Raw genomic sequence first — 27,691 nt, forward strand, 5'->3', positions numbered from 1 at the left:
GAGACGGGGAACCCCCACTGAATCATTATTGGAATCTGGGGACAGTTATTACTGGTAGTCAAGGATCCCACCAAAGCAATGTTGACGATGTGAACCGCAAAACTGATGCAATATTTGATATAATTCAAACATATTTAAAAAAAAAAAAAAAAAAAAAAAAAAAAGAGAATCTAAAATTTTTATGAGACGGTTGGAGCTTTTCCAAATTAATCTGAGCCCCCCCCATTGCCCATATTATTTTGTCTGATGTACTTGCACTCCTCCCATGAACTAATCTGATAAGCAACTCTATTTTTAGCCTCCTGTTTCATTAATCTTTCACATTTACATTTTTTTCAATTTTTACATTTTGCTTCTGTATTTATATAGACTTTATTAATCTGTTGCTTGTACTTAGTTTTCAAAGCTGCTGTGGATCCCCTGAGCAGATGTGAACCCACAGGGGGTCACCGGAACAAAGGTTAAGAACAGCTGTACTAGATAATGCACATGAACAATACAAAATATCAAGCAACTCATTCTTGTACTTTTACTGTTCAAGGCACAAGAGAAATGGAAGTAAAAAAAAAAAAAAAAAAAAAAAAAAAAAAACATTATATATATGTATATGTATATATATATATATATATATATATATATAATAAAAATAAAATAAAAAAAAACACATAACCAGACCTCTTCATAATTCTCAAAAAAATGGCAAGCAGCTGTGGAATTCTCAATTTTATGCGCACAATACTAGCTTACAGTAGGGTAAACTGCTAATAGGATGGTTCGACAAGAAGCCACGTGTTGTACAATTCTGGAGTAAAAAGCACAGCAAAAAGCTATTGTTGATATACTTTAAATAACACCATTATACTCATTTGAATTTCCTAGCCACATAAGGAAGATACCAAGTCCACAGTCTGCAGTGTTTTTAACCCAAAACCAAGGGCCTAAGCGGTTTTGATGATTTTAACCACAAAACAATTTAAACATTAAATATTTTATTTAATTCACAAATATATTTAAATAAAAATAAAAAATAAATAAAAACACACAATCTTAATGGGAAGGTTGCAGCTTTTTTTAAATTCAATGAAGGCAACTCCTCGTTAATACTATATTCTGTTTGATGCACTTGCACTGTCCCATAAATCAAACTGAGAATACGTCCTTAATTTTAGCCTCCAATTTAAAATTACTTCACAATAACCAAATATTTTACAATTCTGAATTTTACATTTTGATGCACTTAATCTGTTCATATTATTTAATTTTTCAAGAAGTCGCAGACCTCCCGATTAGTCTTTGTAGCAACCCAGGGGTCCCTGGATTGCAGGTTAAGACCAACTGTCTTAGACTATTTCTGTTCTTGCCTTTGATTTGAATAAACTTAACTAGTTATGGTCGGAGAGCTGTTCCTGACTTATTTCAGTCTTTGCTCTCAAAATTAAAATCTGTTGATTGTACAATGCTGTTGTCCTTCCCTGTACTGAAAACAGCAACCTGGCTATAATATGGTCCAACTATGCAAGTCTTCCTTCAAGATACAGAACTTGAATTAGTAGGTCTCTTATTTTTGCTGTAAATGGTGACGGGCGACAATGTTTATTTTACTTAAGACAGACAGGATAAGGTTACGAGCAGGGCTGCTACACAACGTCAATACACTGGTGGGAAAGATGAGTTAACAGCATGTTCCAAAATTAATCTGCAGCTGAGTAACTGTTAATGAACGCTATCCCACTAAGAGAAACTCCTTTTCTCGGGTTCGCAATCTATGCCTCTTGAAAAATTAGCGGGATAAAGTAACTTTTGGCCATGGTGTTCAATCAATTTAAAAAAAAATAAAAAAAACTCAACACAAAGTAAACGAAGTATACTACTTTTCTGCTTAAGACAGCAGAACAAAAAGGATTTCTACAAAAGACCAGTGCATCTAGAAGTAAAATGTAGCAGGCCACCCACGGGAAGAGGTTGGTAGACAAACTGCAAAAAGAAAGGAGCAGGCACCGTGGTGCAGTACTGCATGAAGAGAGTGGGGGCCACAGGGCACAGGTACATCAGCTAGAGTCCTGGGAGGTATTCATGGAGTACAGGGAAGATTGATACGCACTGGAATGCCAATAGGTCTGGCTTACAAATAAGCTGCTTCAGTCACTGGTTAGTGTAGTCAGCCCGCTCATTATATAAGCAATCTGCCATTCATCCCTGAGCTCAGGCATGCATGCAAGCATTCATGCTTCGATCCATCCACTGCTGTATTCAGCCCGCTCAGCAAACTCAAGCCAGCCGCATGGAGAATAAGCTTTTCCACAAGACCAAATATCCAATACAAGCGCTCTTTCATAGAAAAGAACACTTGCCCAATCAAAACCTTGTAGAGTAGATCAACATGTAGACGAGCCCGAAGCCCAATGCTGTTTCTTAAAGCTTTTTTTGCCTGGTAACAAGCCACTGTGTAATGTGACAGGAGCACATAAGCAATCAAAACACAGTCTAGTAACTTGGAGACAGTAACCCCAGCACGAACTTGGCCCACGATAGCTGGAGGAATAGGCCGTGAAATGCACAATTCTTGAAACCCTAAAGTACCAATAAACAGGATGCGTCTGATATCTATAAAAAATAAAATAATGAATACACTGCATTAGGTTTAAAACATCTTTCCATACTGCGGATGCTAAGTTTCCTGGAATTATCAACAAGTGGTTGCCTGTTGCCGATTACCACGTATCAACTCAGGTTGCCATTCATTTAACTAATTCTAAACTTCGTCGAATTTCAACAACTCCCTATTATTCAGATTTAGTACGAGTAAGGACGTGTTGCAGAATGGTAAGAAGGTTGTTTACAAAAACGTTTGCTGCAATAAAGCATCTGCAAAAAAACACTTGCTAAATGACTAATAAGAATTGTCAAAAGTATTTAACAGAGGTTACTTTTGTGTCAATGCAACATAAGTGCTGCAGTTAGGTTTGCAAGATGCAGATAAAATCACCAATGGAGACCTGGTGCGAGCAGGCTCCAAAAGAGCATCTTCATATTAAAAAAAAAAAAAAAAAAAAAAAAAAAAAAAAAATGCACTGTAGTGCAACAGATCTACATCACGAACACCGCACGGGAGCGCGATACATCGCACAGCTACACCATTATAACAATCAGCTTTAGAGTATGCTAACCACAGCATCACCACTAGGAACATGCAGTGTTGTGTCCAAATACAGGACCATCACCTGCACTGCACTGCACTGTACTGTACCGAGAAAAATCCATGGTACCAGTATTGCAAAGCCACAGAGCGGCTAGCACTGTTCCCAACAGCTAACGGTGTAGTGAAAAAGAACCACAACTGCACAACGCTGGAACTTAGCCAACAAGATATTCGGTGCAGAATTAGAAAGTTGCAGTATGAGCAGGAGTCAACTCCAAGCAAGAGTGCAGTCAACGCTGACTTGTAATTAATGCATCGGTAGGTTTTACAGCGTGACGTTCAGCATGGCTCATTCGGAAATACAGTTGTAATAGAGTGGTAAAGCACAAATCATGTGTCGATCTGATGAAGTAACTACCTGCTTATTGTCACAGTGATTTCACATTAACTAGCTGAAAGGTACAACCGTTGTAGCAATGACGGGGCTTTAAATGTCATGCTATTTACCAATGTATTCTTGGTACACACGATATTATCCGTCAGGTCATTAACGACAGTCGGAATCGGATTCCATAATGGCGTTACCGAGAACGTTCCAACTGATGTAAAGGAATGTTTACTTTTGTAGGGAAAAAAAAAGCAGCTGCAGATTTTCATTTTTACCCATAAAACGTAGGCAATGGTATTCTGTTCTTTCTATTGTGTTAAATCATCTTACTTAAGACTATGTATTCTCCCCGGTTTTCAACCCTTGCGCTTCGAACCCTTCCATTCCTCCACATTAGAAACTTCTTTTGACCCGAGCGCCCTGCTAGCCTCACCGAGTAGCTGGGTTTGCAGGCTCAGATGTTGCTATGGTGTTTGTTTTTGCGTGCATAACACGCTCATATGGAAACAGGCGCCTATGATCCAAGTCTATATAAACTAAACGACGCTGTGGTTAAACGTGCCTTGGTTGGATCGTATTCCACCACATGTTACCAATAAATAAACCCACAACAAATCCTCTTGTACTGTGGAGCGTTATCGCTCAATGCTGTCATGAGCTCACTAACAGAGCATTATACTCCTTAAACACTTGTAACTGAAACACTGTTTAATTTCAGATTCTGGTAGCGCTCACTTATGTTGACACTAAATTGTTGTCAACAGCTGCAGATCCAACCCACATTTATCTGCCATCTGCTTAAGGATTTTTTAATATTTTGACCTATACATGAAATTTTGCAGCACGGTTTCTGTGCATCGGCGCTTTATTCAAATGAATCCTTTTATCCAAACAACTCGCCAACAGACTGTTGAAACTGGCATCCTATTTAGGGCTATTGTTTCCAGCAGCAGCTAGAAGATTACAACACACACCTTTGAAACTAACCAGAAAATAACCACCTCCCCCCAGCACTATCGTTCGCCAGCCCCTACTGAAGTATTCTCACACAAACGTGTGCTGCAATGGCATCATTTGCAACTTATTTGATTTATGGCACCAGGTGTCCGACGGAAATGTCCCCCGCATGCTTAACAGGCATGTGTGTACAGCTGCCCCGAGTGCCAGACTGTGTATGAAAACGGTATCCTGACTTTGGCTGGCCCTAACATCACACTAATTTAGTGTGTGCGGCAGAGGCCTATGTCTAGGTCTATCCCTGATAATGAGAGGTCCAGAACCTGTTCTGTTAACGAGAGGGCCAATATATGTCCTCATAGCAAGCACGGGACAGCAGTCTAGGAGCTTAATATGTTACACAGAGGTGGCGGCAACAAACTTAGTTTTGTAGTTCTTTTAATTTGACCAGTCCCCGTTGGAGGGGGGTTGTCTTGACTCCCCTCGTGTAAAGTTCACCTTGTATGCAAATTCAAGACCTTGTGTTGACATTCCACGTGCATGGGAAACGTGTCTTTGTTTGCGTAATAGGTGTGCAACACAAGAGAGTTAGTAGGACTCCATATGTGGTGAGAATATGCGTACTATGGCCAATCACATTCATTACGGATGCTCCCTGATGCAAGATGGACACAGTGGAAGTGTATAGCTTAAATTCCTGGGGCTGGAGTGTGGGAATCCATACTGATTAGAGGATTGGGATAGGGCGGTCTTTCAAATGACCAGGTTATTAAACGGCTGTTAATTAGCTCTTCCTAAGGACTGCTATTCTGCACACAGTTGGGGTGAAGGGTGGGACAGCATCTTTCCTTGAAGTTGCTGATCAGAAAATGCCCTTTTCTCTGTCTCCAATTACTGCTGAAGAAAGGCTGATAACAGCCAGGAACACAAAAAAAAAAAAAAAACATACTCTTTGTTTTGGAAATTCCTACTTGGAGCCAGCACCACTGCTACCTGCTGTAAGAGTCATCTCTTTGCACTAAGGCTGTGTTTGAGAAGCGGCAAGAAGCTGACATTTAAGAGGGAGCCAACCCACTCAGATTGTGAAGTCTTTGAAAGTGGATCCTCATACATATCCGGAAAACAAGTATAAACGTGATGCAAACCCTCCCACTTTGTTCCAATTTCATGTTCTTCTTGACTTAGTAAGGAGTGTGCTGAAGACTATTCGAAGGACTGGTGTGTGGCCAGGACTGCTGCCTGCATTATAGCCAGTCTTCAAGAGATCAGACGTGAGGGGGCATCATCAGATATCTACAACTTGCCGTAGAAGCAGAGGGTCTGCCTAAATCTAATAGAGGCCTGTCTTCCCATGCAGTAAGATAGACTGTCCAAAGGGGATGTAAGCACCTGGGCACCTAGCCTGCCATTAGCCTGTGGCATCCAGTTCCTGCTTGTACCAGCCTGAGGCAGTTGCTGCTGTTTGACCAAGTGACAGTGTAGCTGCCTGGGTTTTCCCGCTCACTGTTCTTCCCTCCCAACAGAAGCCGCGCCAACCCCTGGACCGACTTAATGCAGGCTACAGCGCTGGCATGCCAAAGGCTCAAAGGCAAGCCCATGGGCACCTGGACCATGCCCAGTGCCACAATCCCTAGCCCTCCTGCACCCAGACTCCAAACTGACGGCAAAACCTCTATCAGGGGCACCCTCGTCTACTGTCCTCCAGGACCACGTCCAGCCAAATTTATGCCCCCTTTCTCCATAGATTCCAACTACTACACTTTTCATGCCAACCTCAAATCCCATCTCTACAACCACAATGACATCAACACTACCAAACTCCTCGACAGCATGAGCAACATCAGACAAACCCAAGTCGTCCATGACGCTACGCACACTGCAGGTCACATGCTAGACCACATTTTCACCTCTACCGACCGCATCAGGTACAGCCACGCCATGGAACTCACCTGGACCAACTACTCCATCGTCCACTTCAACATTACAGCTCACAGACTTCCACCTCCAGTCTGCCGAATGTCCCCTACTGCAGCTGGTGCAAAGTCTTAAGGGGCACAGGGATCAACTCCCTCAACACCACCCGCCACCTCCTCCAACAACCTAGAGCAGAAAGTCAGAAACTTCAACAATAGGATCAACTGCACAGACAGCGTAGCTCCCCATCAGCAACATCCCCGCAGAATGTCCACCGAGCAGGGTAGTTGGTATACTGAAGGTCTCAGAACCATTAAACACTGTAAACAATTGGAAAGGAGCTGGTGCACCAGCAAAGACACAACAGACAAGATCGACTTCAAGATAGCCCTCAATCTCTACCAAAGACAGTTGAGGGTTGAAGAAAAAGGCCTTAGCTTCAAGCATTGAAATAAGCTCCAATAACAGCAGAAAACTTTTCAACACCATCCAAGAATCCTCCAACCCCTATGCTGGAACAAACATTAGCTCCTCACAGGAACTCTGTGACAACCTTTCAAACTTCTTCCATGACAAGATCGCCAACAACTACAAAAGCGTCAAACCCCAGCCCACGGCTACCCACTTCAAGCAACACAAAGACCCCGCTACCACCACAGACATCCGACTAACTGAATGAAGCCAGCTTGCCCAACAGGAACCAGCCTCGATCATGAACTCTGTCTACTAAGTGGCCCCAACCGACCCATGTCTTCACCACATCTTCAACCTAGGTGAAGCCAGATCAGCCACACACTTACCACCTTGTTCAATACGTCAATTGCCAGGGTCACCTTTCAAGAGGACTGGAGACATGCAGAAGTCAATGCCCTACTAAAGAAACCATCGGCAGACCCCAGGGAGCTCAAAAACTACTGACTGATCTCCCTGCTCCCATTCCGAGCTAAAGTATTTGAAAAAGGCCATAAATCAACAGCTCTCCTCACATCGGGAACAGAACCTCCTACTAGACTCCTCCCAATCCGGATTCTGCAGCAACCACAGCACAGAGACAACCCTCACTGCAGCTACCCAGGACATCTAAACCCTACTGGACTGAGGAGGAACTGCAGCTCTGATCCTCCTAGACCAGTTGTTCTCAACCTTTAGGCTTCTGTGGACCCCCACTTTCATTACTGGAACCCTGGGACACACAGTGAAACATTATTTGGGGGCAAGGGCACTCCCCTCCCCCCTAATTGTGGCATTACTGGAAGCCAGGGACCCCGGCCTAAACACGGTCGATTATTTGAACTGCAAAACAATACTCAAAAACAACACAGACACAGCATTCATCAAATACATACACAAATGATAAAATATTTTATTTATTTGCATACAAATATAAATAAACATTTTAATAGGAAAGTTGGAGCTTTTCTAAATTTAACTAAAGGCATACATTGTCCATACTACATTCTGTTCGATACACCTACACTGCTCACACAAATCAATCTGATTATACCAATTTACTTTTTAGCCTCTAATTTCTAATTCCTTGACATTTACAGTATGCTATACATTTTCAATGGTACATTTGGCCACTTCACATAACTTTAATAATCTATTAATATTATTTAATCTTCTAAGTAGTAGAAGCAGACCCTCATGTGTAAGATATTAAAATTGATACCCCAAAGCTAAAGATGCACCATTACCCAAGCCCTCATCCTCAGCTGACTGGAATATGGCAACGCTCTCTACCCAGGGATTGCAGCTCTTCTCCTTCGTTGACAACTACAAACTATTTAAAATGCCATAGTCATACTCGTCCTCTATTTCCCTAGGCGAACCACATCACCCCCTACCTCAGGGACCTCCACTGCCCCACCTGTTCAGAAAATATGCCAGTTCAAGCTACTTACTCATGCATACGAGGCCCTACACAACTGCAGACCCACCTACTTGAACCACCACCTGAACTTCCATCAGCCCACCAGACCCCTGCACTACGCTTACCTTTCTCTAACCCTCACCCTCGCATCCGACATAGCAATTCAGAGGTTGCTCCTTCTCCTACCTAATAGCACAAACTTGGACTGAGCTACCCTTTCATCTCCAGACCTCTCCATCTCTTCCATAGTTCCAAACGTGGCTATTTTGCTAATCAACTGGACCCTATTAGCACATGGATATCCTCATGGGTGACAAGAAGCACGGTACAAATTTGACTGATTGAAGTCCAGCAGGTTCCTGGCATGTGGATCACTGATAAATAGCTAACTGCCAACAGAAACTGAAACTAGACATTACTTTTTTCAAATTTGCATTAGCAAGCAACAACATATCAAAATGATAAAGCATCTTAAACAAACTATGCACTCTTGCCCGAAATAACTAATCCAATATTAACACTTCCTATGTATGCCACACATTAGTCCATCAGTATGATCTTGCAACATCAGTTGTGCAGCTTGATAACTGCGTCAAATAGCTGCAAACCCCACACCACCATCATACAGTGATTGTTAATATTTATGGAACTCCACTCTAGGAGTTTTCCACAACAAAGATAAATTTATGATCAGGTTCTGTAGAGATCAATTAAATCTCCAAGTTGAACATATGGAAACTTTGGGAGGACGTACAATAAATGCAATCACTTTGAATATAACCCTGCCCTCTTTCCAGCATTGAGAGACATAAGTTGTGCCATCCCTCCAGTTGCTTTTTCTAATGTTCTGCTAGATAGACGGTGTTCAATTCTTGGAATCTCTGAGGTTCCAATGGTATGTACATACCTATATATTTGAACTCAGGAGATACTGGAATGGCATCATTCTGTCCTCGACTAACAAGGTCATCCATCCCGACACAGAGATTAGCTGGGATTTGTCCCAAATTCATTTAAGTCCAGACTTCTCCCCAAAATACCTTACATATGCATGACAAATGGGATTGTGGTGGCAGAGCGTTGTATGCACAATAGGCCATCGTCTGCTTACAATGCTATTCAACTATACGGATCCTCAATGCAATGCTTCCCCCCGCCAAAATAAAAACAAAACCCTCACCTATTCGGTCAGAGGCTCCATAGCTAGTGCTCACATTAGCAGACGCAACCTTGCCTCTTACCTCTTAGAATCTGGAAAGGAGTCAATTTGGCCCTGTTCACCCTCACCATTGCCCACAGGGAATTATATGATACGTGAATGTAGGGACCATGATTAATTTGGTCGAGAACCTATCTCCCCCCAAATAAAAGTTAACTGAATTGAACATCTTCTCAAAATCCATTGAGAGAAGAGCCTTTGTTATGCGGTTCAGTCTTTATTGGCTACGCCATCTGTGGTGGTTGTATGCAGTGCTGTGTTCCTCTGTTGGGCATAACCCCATTTTGGTCCCAGTGTACTAAAGATCTAATCATCTCGGCTAGCTGAATGGCCAAGACCTTCGCTAAAATTTGAACTTCTGTATTAAGTAGGGAAATTAGCCTGTAGGAGGCACATTCTGTCCTAAATTTACTGGTTTTGTGAATAGCCACCACCATGGCCCCTCTTAAATCCTGGGACAAGATTCCAGAAAGACAGGCATCCTCGAGCATTGTAAGCATCTTTTGCCCCCCCCCCCCATTACCTTTCTGAGACTGCCCGCCCAAGCTACCCCGAGATTTGACTCTGGAAAATTAGTACTTGATCCTGTTTGCATAGCCACAGTAGGGCGGACCCTATGCTACTAGAGTCACAAACTCAACTGCCATGGATGTGGCTCAGTAGCCGCTGTCTGTCCTGTGACCCACCCCAAACAGAATCAGATGCCCAGTGACTACAGTGTACACCAATTACCAGATGTAAGTTACAACAGTGGTGTTATGGTATGTGGAAAACTACCAATAAACAATGAATATGGCCCTCACAATGACGAAACAATATCCTTACACTTCTATCCTCCAAGGAGTTGTTGGTCATACAAGGATTAGGGCCAGATTTTACTTCATTACTTGCATCACTCTTGACACAGGGTGTGAACCAGCACAAAGGCTATTAATGGTGTACCACTGAAGCTATCAAAATAAATATATAGAAAGTGAGCAGGTATTAAGCACTGACAAAAAAAAAAAAAAAAGCTACTGAAGACAGGTTAAGCTATAAAAAAATATACATATATTAGAAATTGCAGCTCACTGAAGGCCCCTATAACTTGCTGTAATTGCTACGGTTACTACTTCCAATGCTGATCATGGTATTCTTCCTACAATGTACTTGGGAACTTGCACTGCTCAAAGTTTGACATGCTTTTATGAAACTGAACAAAATAAAGTTTTGTTTAAAAAAAATAAAAAGTTTGAAGAGGCGGTTAAAGGGTGGGTAGAGTTAGGTTTTCTTAAATGTACAGCTTACATTCAATTATTAAAAGCTTATGAGCTGGAAAGACTACAAGGACTTGTGAGTATACACTGCTAGACATGGTAAATTGATTTGGGAGGTACAGAAACCACAGGGTTTACATTCTTTGTCCATTTTATTATGTTGCAAAACTCCATTCTCAGGCTCCTGTCCCATTATTGCCCTTGGACTAGAATTCGGACGCTACCTTTGATAACTATAGGCAACATTACAATCGTAAACTTTCACAGGGCATAACTATTAGCAAGATAAACTACTATTATTTATGTTGAAACCGAAACAGCCTTACAAAAATAACCATCTTACACAGAAAGACACTGTTTAATACTCAAACAAAACATTATTCACTATAAAGCAAAGCCAATTGTCAAAAGCTATATTTTATTAATACTATCCTGAATCCATTCACCTTCCAACTACCTAAGCCACTGTTCTACATTAGACAATGCTGCTAATTTCCAGTTGAGAATAGAATCATCACCTTAGAACAAACACTGTAGAGAACACAGACATGTAAACCATACATGCTTTTATAGAATTATTATATATTAGCGAGTTGGAGATAATATGACTGCAACATTCAACAGTACTGATCGGAGGATAGGAGCGGCGTTTTGGCATCTTTAAGCTACACCACACCATATTACACTTCGAGGAGCGAGGATCACAGCTGGTGTTCACGTACACAGTGAACAGCCGCATTCACTCCCATCGCCTCGCCTTACCACGGTTAAAGATAGCTCTCTGGGCCTCACGGAGGCTGTGGGCGATACACCGACGATACAGCGTATCAAACTGGAGACCTTCAGACCCCCAGTTCGAAGATCCGTGGAGGCCACGAGAGAGGCATTGGTTGCACGACACTGAAAGGACTGGGGACCACCGTGCGGAGGCCGTCCACTCCCTCCTGCAGCAGGACCCAACCACCGGTGGCAGTAAAGAAGAACTGGTGATATCAACAGGCCTTTATACAGGTGTCCCCTCCATAGAATGGAACAATAAGGTACTGTTGGTCCCTTTAAAATTTTACTTCGGCCTCAATTCCCCGTGGAGGGCCTTATCCTCAGGGCACACAGAGAAATTGCAGGGACACTGTGGGTGCCACAAGGTACACTTCCCAACTTGAAACAAGTGAAACATTAAGCATTGCACCGTTGAACACAATGACTGCAAAAAAATTGAGATCGGGCCGTCTGGTTTTGGGGAGATCATGTTCTAAAACAAAACCTAATCCCTTGCGCAATAAAGTCACAAATACTTTAGGCCTAAATTGCCGAAATCAAAATGTTTCCCTATGGGATAAAGAGAAGGCCCCCTCTTCTTCTCCAAAGCCAGGCTCTTAAGGGTTTTTCTTCACCAGAAGAACCCCTCTCCAACTGTGATTATCATAAGGAATTACCCCTTGCACTGGTCTCTGCAGATCTAAACAAGAGCCCATCCTGGTTTCATATATCTTCCTTTATTCTTGAGCCTTTGTCTCTTCGTAAAGCTTCTGCACCCGCTTAAGCTATAATTCCTCCACCAAATTATGAAGTGACCAGCTTACCCCCTGCAAAGGAAACGTCATCTCATGGACGTGGCACTGATGCTCCTCTTCCACGTACCAACCTGGAGAATCTTCCTGGGGACTTTCCTCTCCCGGATCTAGATTTAGAACTTATCCAAAGATATGGATCACACCAGGAAGCAAATGCGCCCCAGCCTTCGCTTCTCCCTTTACCCAAGGGACTACAGCTTTTCAGCAGCACACCCTCCAACCATTCCTCTCTTTGTTCTCATCTTTCAATAACACCCGACCTGAGCCTAAATATTAATCCTTTAAGCAATAATCCTGATCAAAATACCTTGGTCTTCTCTTCGCTCTCAAGCCTAGAGCGTCTCCTATACTCCATTTTGAACCTTTTAGTCAAATTGGTTGGCGGGTCCAATTGTATTCTCGACTCCGAAACGGCAGTTTTAAAAGAATTTACAACTGACAACAGAATATATCCTGGTTTCTGCATGCAGCATCGTAATGACCTCTTTGCACAGAATCACACTATCAAACAGTGAAACACCCGCTGGTATTGACTTTTGCTCCCAGGCTGGAGAACCGCAGGTGGGACAATTCCCCACGAATCCTATGCCAATTGAGAGCCCTGTCAAATCCATTAGATTAGTACTTAGACTTTAAAACAAAATCAGACTTGGAACCGGTGTGCCAAAATTCCGAGACGGTTATGTTTCCAATCTTTAAAGCTCGTTCAAAGGCAAACATCTTAACTAGCACCTCGGATACCCCGAGCATCCTCCAATACACAAACAGGAAAAAATACAAAAAGTAAAAAAAAAAAAAAAAAAAAAAAAAATCAACTCGGAGGCATCCCAAAAAAGGTCAGAGATACGTTTTTCCAAAGACCAATTTGGCCTGCAAGATTCCCTAAACCAGGAGGCTCCAGCTTTACATTCTTGCCTCGCACCCTCCGCCTCTTCGTCAACGTGCAGCCTCCATCCATCTATCAGCAATCTCAAAAGGGTCAACCTAATTTCAACTTGTGAGCCAACCACTTCTCAATCAACTAGGTCATTCTTGAACCCCCTTGCTCAAACCTTTGAAACCACCACAGGACTAACACCTGCTCAGATTTGGCTGCAACCTATTAGAAGAGGACAGGGTCCTTACCCTGTGGACACTTTAACATTAGATTTCATGCTTTTATTTGACAATGATCTCTTTTTTAACAGATCTCAATTATCAAAATGTTTCTCTGAAATTGAACCTCTTAGAATGATCAAAAGTAAGGACATACATTTGGTCTCCTTGGAGGTTGCAAACTCTGGTCCGTTGTCTTGTGTATCGTTTCTCTCCAATTAGACTGTTAACAAAACATTAAGCAACTTAGAGTCTTTACAACATAAAGGTATTGATGTAGTCCCCGCTTTCAGACAGACGGGTTTAAGGCTAACCAAGCGGGATCGCCAATCTTCCGAAGGGGTGTGGAAACCTCTTTCCTCAGGCATCCCTTTGGTTAAGCACAACACTAACTCTCGCACTTACCAGGATCCAAAACCTCTAAACCAACAGTACTATTAATGTAGCAATGAGCTTACCCTTGTATCTTGGAATGTGGCAGGTATAAAGTCCAAAGGGGAAAAATAGATTTTTTGAACTCCCTCAATGCTGATATGATTTGTCTTCAAGAAACCTGGTCGATTGGGGAGTTGCAGCTTGAATTTTTTTATCCCTTCTACTGTAAGGCATCCCACTCAACGAGTGGTCACACAAAAGGAGCGGGTTGCATGTTTGCTGTCAACTAGACCGCACTGGCAGCATGAATGCTTTAGGGATCCTAGTCATTTGTTTTTAGCAGTAACTTTACACTGCACTGGAGTTGGAGACAAGGTAATCTCCCTCACTTTGATTACTTCTTATGTCCCTCCTGGTGTCCCCTTTAATAATCTCCTAATTAGGGTATTTCTTTACATTAAGGAACCCTGTGACAGGGACCCAGGAATCCAAATCATTATGGTAGGAGATCTATATTGTAAGATTTCTAACCCGGGGCAAGGAAGAAGCATTTAGATTACCGCCTTGCATTTTCCCCACAAAACAAAGCCTGAGCGCGGGATGCTCCTTCTAGAGTACTTGAGAGAGAATGATTGTATTATTGCTAATGGCAGACTCCCATCTGACTCCCCAGCTCTTTCAACCCATAAATCGCCTGGGGGTGCTGCAATCCTTGACTACTTGATAACAAATAATCTTTCTCTCTATTAAAGGATTTATTAGTAGTACAGACACCCTCAGTGATCACAATGTTCTGGTAGCATCTCTTTATCTGAAGGCACAACACTGATTCATGGAGCCTAGCAGGGCAGTATCCCCAGCTAAACGTTAAAAACAGTAGAACATATTAGTGCCCAAATAGTTTTAAAGGGGCTTAAAGGAATTCTGGAAAGTACCCCGAATGACCTAGATAGCTGGGTAGGGAGTGGAATGAAGAGTTTCTGTAGTTTTCTGCAACTGGTTGCTTCAATTCCCAGTCAAGAGCTTAAGAATAAATATATAGCAAAACATTGCTCCCTTTTATTAGTAAATAGAGAAATTTATGCTCTTAACCGTAAACAGCACAGGAATCAAACATCTAAGAGGCAATCCCAGCTAGATATTCTAAAAAGAAGGAGAAGGAGATTAAGAGTGCGTCTAAAAAAGGACGCCACCGATAGATTCTGGGTTGCAATAAGAGAAGCAGCCTCTTCCGGCCATACTAGGTGGTTTTGGTCCCTAAGCGCCATGGGGTGGGGTACTAGAACCAAGCCCCTTCCAATATCTATTGGGGAGTTAATCCGGTCGACTTTCCTATCCGACCTTTATGCTTTTAATGGGACTACTTTGGAAATCCCTCAAACCAGATTAGATTCCCCATACTCATATCCAACCCTAAAAGAAATTGAGGCTACAATAAGAGGAATGCGTAGTTCTGCCGCAATGGGACCAGATGAAATCCCAATACTGTTAATAGTCCGCGACATATCCTCTTGGTGCAAGATTTTATTCCCAGTGTTCCAGTATGGCTATGAAGTTAGGGAAGTACCCCAATCTTGGAAGGGTGGCGTTATGGTCACCTTGTGTAAAAAAAATTGGATCAAAATTGTCCTAGGAATTACCGCCAGATTGCACTTTTGGAATTGGTCGGAACTTTTTTTGCTAAATTCCTGTTGTCACAGATTAATGTAATGATTGGGCAGAAAGGTACAAAATTATCCCCTTAGAGCAGTCAGGCTTCAGGAGAAATCATGGCACAGCTGACATTTCAGTTTTGCAAGTAATTCATGAAAAATATGTCTTGCTGAAGGGGGAGCGGATCTATGCTGCCTTCATAGACTTCTCCAAAGCATTTAATGAGGTTGACCGTGTTCTGTTATGGAAGAAGCTCCTAGGACTAGGCATGCCCAGCATCCTCTTTGACCTTGTGGTAGTTCTTTACTCCTCCACCTGGTGCAGAGTTTTGGCTAGGCAGTGAACAAGGTCTATCTCATGTTATATTAACCAAAAAAACAAGGATGTATGTTGGCTCCACTGTTATTTTCCCTGTATCTTTCGGATTTACCAGCACATTTAACTCCATGTGAGGGTTTTGCTCCCAAATTAGGAGGCAGATCGCTATGCTGCCTACTTTATGCAGACATATTTTTTTTTAGATCGTACCCCAACAGGGGTAAATAATAGACTAAAATCCCTCGAGCAATAGACTGAAGCACACTTTTTAAAACTAATTGCTCAAAAAGCAAAATCTTGTTCTTTCACTGGAACAAAAAATTAAAGTACAGCAATTTTAACTGGACCTTGGGAGCACAACAGCTTGAAAGAGTATCCTCTTACACATTTCTGGTTAGAATGGTCTTTGGGAACCTCAAAGAAAGAGAGCATAATCAAAGAAAGGCCTAATCTCAACCCAATGGTTTGAATACCCTCAGTAGGGCAACGGGCAGAAGGCATTTTAACCATCGCTTAGAGGTATATCGGGTAAAGATACCTCCTTCATTACTGTATGGTATGGAGCATATTTCAGTTTCTAAGTGGATCTTTCTCGATAAACGCAAGGGACGTGTTCTAGGAAATATCTTAACCATAAATTCTGCCTTCTCTCTACCATTACTAAGACTTGAGTTGGGCCTGCGTAACTCTTTTACACAAGGCCTGGCTGGGATAATCCGTTGGATGTTTAATTTGATGACGTGCTGTGACATCTCTTTGCGGTCACTGCTAAAAAAATAAAAAAAATAAAAAATAAAATACTAGCCAGTCATAAAGTAAAATATACCATCTGCACGAACTTTTTATATGCCATGGATCTTTTACAATTAGATCCCTAATATTCACTCTCTCCCCAGCACCGCTGAAATCCGCACTCAGGAAAGCAACTTGGGCAGTGAGCTTTCGCCAGGATAGTCAGGCCTTTACACAGAGTTTTCATATAATAACTGATTCTTTTAGGCCAGGGATCACACAGCCCTACCTCATCTGGAACTACAGGGGCAGCTCCCCCTGAATACATCACAAGCAAAATGGTTTGTCTCTTCCGCCATTTGTAATCTATGCCATAATGGCATCCAAGATTTGAAGCATGTTGTTTTAATCTGTCCGGCCTTATTGTCTTATCGTTGTAAGTGGTTACGCCCCATCTGCCCATCTCTTTCACTTAGATCTGCTTCTAATCTACTTCAAGCCTTATTTATTCCGAATAATGAAATGTTTTGTGCTAGTTTTTAACCCATTTATGTGTTTTTTAACTTTGTATTAACTCAATCATTTTGTTCAAAGTTGAATTCAATTGCTATTCTGATATTTCTTTTCATTGTATATTTACATTATACTTTATGTGGATCTCCATCGGAGTTCCATTACATAATAAACTTAAACTAGGAACAGTACTGAAAAAGCACTATGTAGCAATTACAAGGCAAGTCTACAAGAAGAACAACTTGGATAATGAGGTATAAAGAGACCTTTGGCAGGTGCCTTAAAGACTCGGTTGCTACAGCATCTAAACTAACTGCCCATAATAGAGGGTATCATCAGAAAAACCCCAACACAGGAAGTGTCCGTTCTATAATCCAAGCTTCCATGTATAAAGATACTGTATCTTGGCAATGAACCAATGCATTTTACTTAAACATTCTGAATTCATAGCTTAAGATATCTGTTCTTTTTGGTGCATATCCTTAAATACAGTTAAACTTTGGACTGTACCTATTAAATGCCCTACGAACCTAAATTGGCCCTAGATCTTGCTAACCGTTTGCAACTTTATGACGTACTACACACGAGTTATTTGTAAATGAGCATCAACATTTCACTGGGATCGGGTGAAGCAAAGATGGTATAACAGTAGACTCAAACGAAGACTGAACTCAAAATAGAACAAAGATTAAATCCCAATTTGATGTAGACCGCATTCATACTGAAACAATATGGTACAACTTGGACACATTTGTAGAAAACCCATAGCAAAAGAGAAGGAGGGTGTTTCAAATTTAGGAGAGCAAAACACATTGTTATCTGCATCGCAGCACATTCCCTAGACTTCAATGACCCCTTGAGCACAAAAACAAACAGTGAGCAAAAATAAATTTGACAACTTAACATTATCTAATTTGCAATTTAGATAATGTAGTGTACAAATGATTGACAGCATTAAACTCAATACTGTTAAAATCAGATTTTGAACTTTGCTCTACTTAATGTTTAACCAGTGCAAAAAGGCAGCAGGCATGAACAGTATCAGATAAATACATAAAATTAATTCAATGAACCTGTAATGGAATTAATAATCTATAACAAAGAATAAATGTTTGTAAAATAGTGCACAGGGGGAAAAAATAGTCCCTTTGTTATTAGATTAATACACATGCCACATCAAATAATGTTTGTACCCACAGGACACAAAGGTGTTGGTAAAGTCTGAATACTAAGGATATTGATCCAGTATCTCTGTATACCTGCCTCCCTTGAAGATCCCATTTTCTACTCTAATAGTATTTACAAAGCACTGCACTCATCCAAATAGGTATCCTAAAATCCTATCCCCAAGGACATCACCCACCTTTCTTAGGTGTAAGTATATCAATAAATTTTTCAGCAATAGCCTTGTAGATATAACATGTGTGTGTGAATTTGTTTTAACAGATTGCGTTTTGTAAATGTTGTTTAACGTGCATGCCAGAAAGGGTTCATGCTATGTTAAAAATAATACGTGATCTAAATATGCCCCGGAAACAAAGAAATAAAAAGCAGGTTTACAACCTAAACAGATAAAAAAAATAAAAAAATAAAAAGTAGCTGCTTCCTCCTTCATGAAAGCCCTTTGTAAACCTAGGGATGAGGGTGTCAGTAATCAGTAATTCTGAGGTACTTGTAACATAAATGAAATTACAAAAAGGAGATGCTCAACCATAATAGATCTTCAGAGAATTCAACTATCTTACAATTCAACACTCACAGATATTGTATAACCACTGGCAGGGGTGTGGAATTCTACTTGTCCATGGGATAAGGTGCTTCATAAATCTACTTGTCCTGTAACAAATTTAAAAATAAAATAAAAAAAGAAACACACAACACTTGTCCCTTTGGTGCGGTGACAAATTAAGGCAGCAATCTTATTATATAAGAGCTCTGATAACAGACTAACTCTCTGATTATGACAGGGTTCATAGTAAAGCAGGATTTTCCTTATTTTTACACCTTTCAGCAGATCTACATCCTGAGACCGGAGACAGGGGTAAGCAATAGTTCTAGGGTTGGAATGCCCTCTGTGAATACTTACATGCATGTTGATAAAAAGTGATTGGAGGGAAAGTGAACTTGTAAACGCTCAAAAGATTTTTGTATGAGCAAATCTACACATGCATATTTGTGCACACTAAAATACAGCTCACAAATAGTTTGAAGGAGTACAATTTTTTGGCCCGCTTCTGTAAATTACAGTGAATTTATGAAAAACTTAAATCTGCACTAATGCAACAACATATACTATGTGTGCACTTTTGTGATTTTCTTTAAGAATTGTACCCCTAATTGGTTATCCAAGACATTTTAATTGTATTAAGATTATCTCTCACTCTCTATCGGTTGGCTTCACGGTTAGTGACAACATTCTACTCTTTCACCAGGAGCATAAAGTAGTTTTATTCGGTTCCCTGAACTACAGTGACAAGGTGTGCTTTTTGACACCAAAAATATTTTTGCCAATGTTTTTTTATGATAGTGAGGGTCCGGAAGCTCCAACAACAATAACATTTTACAAAAACCATGAAAAAAACAAGACGCGCATTGAATAAACCAAAAATACTGACCATCCATCTAAGACCTATTGTATTTGCCAATGCTTGTTTATCTTCATATTCCCCATAATCATGTTGAAACCGGTTAAACTGATTTATCCATTATGAATATTTGTTTGCATGCATCAACACCTTTTACTGAATGATGCTTCAAAGAAATAGTACCAAACGTTCACAGTAGTTTAGCTGAACGTTTTTTTCCCTACTTGCATTTTTTTTGTGAACATTTTACGCAGAAGCAAAGAATCACCAATCTTTCTATCAAATTTCTGCAAACATTTGCTGAAAACCAGAGCGTACTGGGAGCATTATACGTAGCCTCATATTGTTCAACTTTTCAAATGTGTGTACACCTTTTTATACTGGAACCACTGTCCGTAGTGCAGTCGGAGCTTAAAACATTTCCTTAGAGTTCTCACCCTAATAATAAAGACTTTTCATTCATTAACTATAAATACAAATTCGAACAGCATTAACCTACGGGCACAAATGTTACTTTAACCACAATGTCCTTCCCTGATCCATAATGTGGTATTATAGACTGGAAACCAAAAAGTTTGTGCTGCAGGGGGTTGGGCCTACTTATCCAAAGGACAAAATAAACAAGAAATCTTGTTGCTCTTGACCCCAAAGTATGTCATAGGCGTCGGGCTATAGGAATTCCACATCCATGCACTGGGCTCTAATCTTTCAAATGAAGGTTAAAAAGTGGAGATTCCATTCCAGCATATTCAACAATTACTTCAATTTTCCGAGCTTTGACGAAGCAGCTGTTTTACGTTCTATTCCCCCACCTCCCTCAAGATCATCATAACAAACTCCCTAGTTTTGATTTGTATGGTTCTAAGCAAGAGTCAGTTAACTATTTCTGCAATGGGTAAGGTAAGCTACCCTTTAACACCATTGTTTAGGAAGAAACTTTGTGTGATGGTATGAAAACAATTACACCAACCCACTCCCAGAAAGGAAACTGATATGGGGTTGTGTACTTGAGGTTTACTTCTTTTTATTTTGTAACTCGTTGCATAGATTCTTGTATTCCTTTGGCTCTCAGTTAAACCAGATTTCAAGATAATAAAAAAAAAAATTTACATTGTACTAAACGTATATGGTTATAACAAAGGTTTTCCTCATGTGTATGTGATTTGCTTTCATTATGTTATTGATGTCCTCATTTTAATGTTTTCGTTTTTTTATGTCCAGATTGAGTTTTGGTTGCTTTCCCTCCCATTTCGGGATGCCAGAGCGGCCAGACTCGTTCATGGCGTCTTATTACGCATCAGGCCTGCGCCATTGTACTGTCCCTACAGTTTATCAGGAAACTGGGGTAGAAGGGACTTGCAGGAGTGTTGAATTGGCACACTTCTGCAGGGGGAGAAGGTGGCACCAGTTGAGCTTGCAGTTTGTCTGCGAATACACCTTTGCAGACCGCTGCTATTGCTGTGCACGGGTGAAGGAGTTGAGTCAAGGCGAGTGACTGGCATTATTCTGGTGCCTAGGAATCCATCACAACAGTGTTTTCTGCTGTTGCTTAAGCATTAGCACTTTTTGATCAGGTGTTTCACCTGTTTAGGAGATTCTGTAATAATCTCAGTAAGTGAATTAATCTAACCCACAGTTTAGAAATCACACTTGAAAGCCCATTGTAGTCAGTGTTTGGGATACCTTTTCATTGGCTACTGGATCCTGGAAAAGTTGGAAGAGCAAACCCTCAGCTTTCATGACATTAAAATGCCTGCAATTGTTTGGTTGTTTCGCAATGGAGTGCTTGAGCGCTGTCTCAATACATAAAGTACTTAAAGTGCCCTCTTTTTGGTATTAGGAAGCTGTAAAAACTACTAGTAAGCCACCATTTTGCACGTACCAGCATTCGAACAAGCAAGCAAGCAAGCACGATACAAAGTTTTATGGCACTGAATAAGGCCTTTTATAGCTTGTATTGTACATATACAAGTCTGACTTTAACTGTAACCCATACGTACAAGTTTCTTACAACAAGCTGAACACCTAAACATTTAGCACCATACTGTTAAATGTTTCACCAAGGAAACTGTGCTCTCCGTCATATTTGACTTATTACAATTGGGGGGGAGGGGGGGGGGGGGCATTTCTTCACCCTACTTGAAGCTTATTAATACTGTTTGTGCACTGTTGTGAATTAGGACTGAATGACTTGTGGTCTATCAAGCTTTGTAGACCACAGCCTGTTTACCATGCCCTTGTTTTCCTTTCGAGTGAATTAAATCTGTTGAGTTGTTATTTGGGAATTTCATGACTTCTGAAGTAATTATATATATATATTTTTTTTTTTTTTATCAATGTAAAGCCATTCAGAGCTCTATTCTGACGCTTTACCTTTCATTGCGGGGGACTTCAATGCTTGTTTTACACCAACGATAATGATAGGCTAACCTCAGCAGTGTGAGCCAGTGCTCATCGTCTAGTTCAAGTATTGTTTTAATACTGCCCTTCAGACAGGTATGGGGTTGTTCTGCAGTATTTTGCTAAGTATTCTTTTAAGATCCACAACTGACCAAACTCAGTTTCTTAAAATCCTCGTAACAGTAAACTCATATCTCCTTTCAACAGAATGTGTTAATTCAAATACAATTAAGGATTTCAGCTGTTCATTAAGCGTACCAGGTGCACAGTTACAGTATCAGACAAAGCCAACATAAGCATGAAATAGTAATCCAAAAAAGCATAAATTTGATACCTCCGAGCGGCATGGCACGCTATAAAGGGACGAAAACCTACCATAATTTAATCTCCACCCACTGCAAGGCATCCAATGTTTATGGATTTAAAGAGAAAGTAAGGGCAGCTCATTTTAAAATACTTTACTTCAACACCACACCAATTCTCTAAATAATGCCATAACGCCCATGCAAACAGAACAAACACCTTCTGTTTGTTTTTAGGTCTAGAAGTTACAAGTTCAACTATTTGAGACAGCAACCCCTAAACGACAGTAAATCTTCACAGTTTTAAGACCACGGCCCCCTCTCTCGTAGAGGAAGAAATCACAAGGTGACTGAATGCCTCCTCTGATAATGAATAATTTGGGCTTTGGAAAAATGTACGATTAACTTATGATCTAACGAATACTGCTATTGTGTTGTGAACTGTCTTTAGAAACCCATCTGATTTTCATAGATAGGCTTATTGTTATTGTAAAAGCGGGAAGACTGTGTTGATTAGGGGGCTGGGGTAGAGGACCTGGTATTGCTCATGGGCTCTGGGAAGATGAAGTATATAAAGAAAATAGCAGGGGTGTCACAATGCAGCCTTGTTTATAAAGGTATTTTCGACAATTTTTTTTTTGCTTTTAAATTTTCCTTGCTACCCAGATGCACACTCGGTATTCTCATAATGGAGACATTAAGTTGATCTACAAAGTTAGAACAAAAGATTAGCTACCCCACCACGTCAAAGATGCAAGAAAAAATAATAAATGCCATTAAAAGTTTTTGTACTCTCGTTTTCATGTACTTCTCATTTACCAATTTCAGTAACAAAATATTCTCAATTGTACAACACCTCAGTATAAAAAATAAAATAACAAAAATCACCCTGGTGAAGGGGTATTATGTGGTGTTCAGTAGGCTTAAACCAACATGGCATATGTTTTGTCTACTGCCTTCAGAAGGGCTACTGGATAATAATTACCCACTTCAAGGAGCAGTTTTAAAAGTTGGCCCTTTGATGGTTCCTCACCATGATTCAGGCACCAAACAGTCATAAGAGTATTCCTGAAACCTATACCTACTTGGTTGGTGCTGAACTGATAGATAATAGGAATTGAGTCTCATCCTGGCGCTCGCAGTCCTTAAGTCGTAATGAGCAGGATCTCAACAAGGTTTGCTGTCACTCCCAAGTCAACTTTTGAGCTCTGCATTCGCTGATTAACCTTTCAACAGATGACCCAGCAATACGTACAATATAAACAAAGAGAAAATAGTCCACACACGGCCTCCTTATAGGGGCCAGCTTTTTCCTCTGCCTAATAATGCCCCAAAATAATATCAACAGAAAATCCAGATTGTACAGAGACCTAATTGTGAACTTCTAGATTTTCGCTATATGAGCAAGAATTATTATCTTAATTTCTGTCAATTTAAGCAGGTTATTCTTTTCCAAAGCCCTGATTATATTTCCACACTTTAAAGGCTTATAAATACAGAGATCTAAGGCAATTTGTAATGCGTGCAAGCCAATCCACACCAGTTAGTTCACACATAGTTAAATTATTAGTTATGTCCGACAAACGCATCGAAAGGTAAAATTAACCTGTATTTCTACAGCATGCACTATTGTTTGGGGATATTTTTAGAAGTGTAAATGAAAGCTAGCTTTAGGCCAAGTGCAAGATGGTATAAAAATGAACTCGATTGCATAATGATTACTAAAATTCCTGTGTGCTACACGTAAAGCTTAGACACTAATGCCAAAACAAAGAAATTAATATGAAATCACTGATAGAATTTATCTTCCTACAGATAAATTTGCCACGATTTTATTTATCTTCCCACCCACTGAACAGTGCTGCGTTTAATTAGTAACATCGGTTGAATAGAGTTCTCCCCCTTGCCATTTTAATTGCCATTTCTGGCATGTCAAACTGCAGCAGCAATCAGAGGCCGAAATTCAGACATGGCTTGGTTGGTAGACCAGAATGAAAGATATTCTAGTCGTATAAACGGAATTACGCAAACGTTTTAGTCAACAAAATGAGGTTGCTGATCTATAAAAGAGAGCAAATCTTTATAAGCTTGTATCAATAGTCGTTTACGATTTAGACCATAGGGCACTACAACTCATTGTCAGAGCAGACTCCAAGATGTTTTACCATGTTGGAAACTTAGCTTGCCCAGGAAAAACATTCATGTGAATGGCAACACAGCGTCAGTATTAGGATTGCTCACAAAAGAACATTTGTTTGATCCCCATTCAAACAGAGCACGTTTTCCTTCACCTAATTAAATACATGTTCTAGACATTTAGTAGCATTGCTTTGATCATCTGATAACAAGAGAGCAGAATCTAGGAATCTCTGGTAAACTTCTAGAAATTAAGGTGGTAGACAGCAATCCCTGGGATGATAAGGCGCTTGCATGCATTGAAAAGGAGCAATGACAGCAAGGACCCCTGTGGTACCCTATGCTAGACTGGTTTACATCTGGATTCACTGGAAAATATACAATGGAAAAGGCTGCTGCATTTCCCAATTCAAAGTCTAGCCCGTCCTCATCCAAGCTGATTACAACACACTGGTCACCATTAGTTTCCAGGTCAATGAATAACTAAACACATGATCGGGGCACTGGAATTATACAATTCTGTGGCCCAGCTTTTTCACACAATGATGGATTTGCTGTATTTGTCACTTAAGCCATCATCTGTTACTTAATCTGCAGATTTTAACAACAACAAAACATTATTTTGAACTCAACTGTATCAAAAGTAACTAAAAATGTGGAGACATAAGTTCACGCACAGTGGAAGGCCTTTAGCAAAGGCTCATCATTTTTCAGTTGCTTATTTCTTTATTTAGTTGTAAAGCTGATAAGGTGACATATTTGCACAGACAGTATTACCACGTATAACAATGACAAAATAATGAAGTAAAACTGTCAAATGTGCCGCACAATTGGCCTTTTCTTGCTGCATAAATTAGTTAACCATCTCGGGTTATTTGGCGATCCCCTGCTGCATAATTTCTGTGGTCCGGTGCGTGATCCATTGGGTTTGCTAGCTACTACTTTCCTCTAGAGGAAAAGTAAAAGGTATTCTCATTTTGCAATGAGCACACTTCCCAGTAAACTGTGTTTAATTACCAAATGTAACAATTTATTGATACAAAATATCAAGTTAACATAGAAAAGTACAACACGTTAACATAACAAAACTTCAACTCAGACACACGTGCTCTGGTATTTTATGAAATTCCAGACATTCTTCTGGTATCTAGCGCAATAACTAAAAACTATGGGACCTTTTATTTTGATACCTGCAATGTCATGATAGAATCTAGCTGAAAAAAACGAAACTGTTTAAGAACATACATTACGCATTTCACTTAGTAGAATTACTTTTTTTCGTTCGTCACTTGATAATGTGACCATAACTTATGTGGGGTGGGAAAATCTGGGCCCCCTCCATTTGGGGAGGTGGGGAAAAACAGCTTGTCATACACATAACCCGCCCTCTAGTTAAGGAAGGCTTACATAAAGCCCGCAGGAAGCCAAGCCCCTAGGTACTTTCCTTTTAAATTCTGTCGCCCTTAGCGGTAGGTAGAATTACACCTACAGTTTCCTGAACACTTAAAAACAAGCAAGAGAGTAAATACCAAATTTACTGATCCGATCTGCAGATCCAGTCACATCAGTCCTTAGGCCTGAGTAAGCTGCCCACCTGTCCGCTATTTGCACGGACTGTCCGTGAAATCCACCTAATATCCGTTGTCCGTTGTTGATCTTTTAACGGATGTCATTTGTCATTAAAAGCAGCACTTCCGGGTCGTATAGCATCCAATCTTGCGGCTGAACATATTCAGTGGAGAAGCCCGATATTAGGAGGAACTGGTAGTGTGTAAAGTGACATATGATTGGAGCTTTGGTAGCTTTTCAGCCAATACTAGCGCGCTTGCCATTATTCCAAAGTGCTGATTGGCTGTGAAGACCGCATTTACCTGAGTAGGCCAGCGCCGCTGCCGCCTAATTTGAAAGAGTTGGTTTATCTGTTTTTATCGTAGTCGTGACCTGTGCTGCCTTATGTGCCCTGATTGTGATTTTTGTTTGGGAAGAGGGACCGAGAGATAAGGGAAGGAGGTGCGCGTCGGAGCAGAAAAGGGATGGCCGTGGTAGTCAGAGTAACCCATAGTCAGAAATCGTCACATGGTCCGCGCGTCAGATGACAGACAGATCAGTTTATAGAAGACTGGGCTGCTTCCCAGGGTTGTCCGGCTCAGCGAGGTGATTGTCAATAGAGGTCGGCATCAGAACTGTAACAGCCAGGTCTCGGTCCGGTGGTAATTAAAAACTGTTTTTGAACTGGCGCCGACGTAGGCTGCTATCTGTCCTTGTGGGGAAAAAAAAAACATTTGTCGACTTCTTAAGATTCTGTATAAAGGCCTGGGTATTATACTTAAATGGACCTTCATTGGAATTCGTATGTATTCAGTTTTTTAGCATGCCTTTAATATCTTTATTAGTCAGGAATCATTGAGGCTGCTCTAGAGCATATTTAAAGTGCTTTCATCTTATATTTATAGATTTAAGCATGTGCTTATAAGGTGATAAAATACCAGCTTCAATTCAAAATACTGGCCATCATGGTAAAAAACAATGCCAGGTGCCACCCCTATATGTAGGGTGTCTAACTTCCCATTATTATTTCGCAGGATACTTTTAGCAAGCGAGGTACATTGTACACATAGAGATCTGAAGCAAAGTGACTATGAGTCATGCGCATTTTTGGGGTTTCATTATAACTCTCCTCTGAATCAGGCCATGTTAAAAGATACAATTCTTCTGGAGATTAGAGCTTATCAAATTTGAAACTCGGCCCAAGGATACTAAAGAGCATCAGTTACATTACACAATGTCAGATGTTTTTTTTTTGCACATGGACATTGATTGAGTTGCCCCAATCACAGGATGTTGAGCTGATGCCGGAACTCACACCTAGCTCCCAAGTTCCAAAGGCAGCATCTCTGGTCATAATACCAAATCATATTATAAGTATTCACACTGTGTTCTAAGTCATGAGCCCTTTAACCACTTTGTGGAATACGCCTCAATTGCTTGCTATTGCATCCCTTGAGCAACAGTTAAGAAAATGAACAACTTAATTAGCCAAATGGAATGAAATAGTTGAGTTTTGAAACTCCATTAGTTAAACTCAACATCCACCACTCATACTGCCCAGTAACACCAGCCATTCTATGTGGTCCAGTAAGCATGCTTGAAGTCTCAGGGTTTGGCCCCAGGAAAATGGGCGCCTAATCAGAGAGCTCTGCTGCGCAGGGGGGCAAAAACGTCTCAATCTGCTGATGCACCGCCTCCATGGACACTTTAAACA

The 27,691-nt window shown here is 40.7% G+C and overlaps 1 protein-coding gene across 4 annotated transcripts in view; it reads right to left on the reverse strand.

Annotated features, from left to right (window-relative positions):
• PPP6R1 (protein phosphatase 6 regulatory subunit 1) overlaps positions 1-26,110 on the reverse strand; it is a 745,577-nt gene extending 719,467 nt beyond the window's left edge. Inside the window, exon 1 of one of the 4 annotated variants that reach the window (XM_069200760.1) lies at positions 25,959-26,107. The gene's annotated coding sequence lies outside the window, so the exon portion shown is untranslated. Of the gene's footprint in view, positions 1-25,958 lie in introns of all 4 variants that reach the window. The other 3 variants (XM_069200759.1, XM_069200761.1, XM_069200758.1) reach the window with 3 other exon arrangements.
• Between the last annotated feature and the right edge of the window lie 1,581 nt (positions 26,111-27,691).

Source organism: Pleurodeles waltl, chromosome 7 (genome assembly GCF_031143425.1).
Source record: "Pleurodeles waltl isolate 20211129_DDA chromosome 7, aPleWal1.hap1.20221129, whole genome shotgun sequence".
NCBI classification, from domain to species: Eukaryota; Metazoa; Chordata; class Amphibia; order Caudata; family Salamandridae; genus Pleurodeles; species Pleurodeles waltl.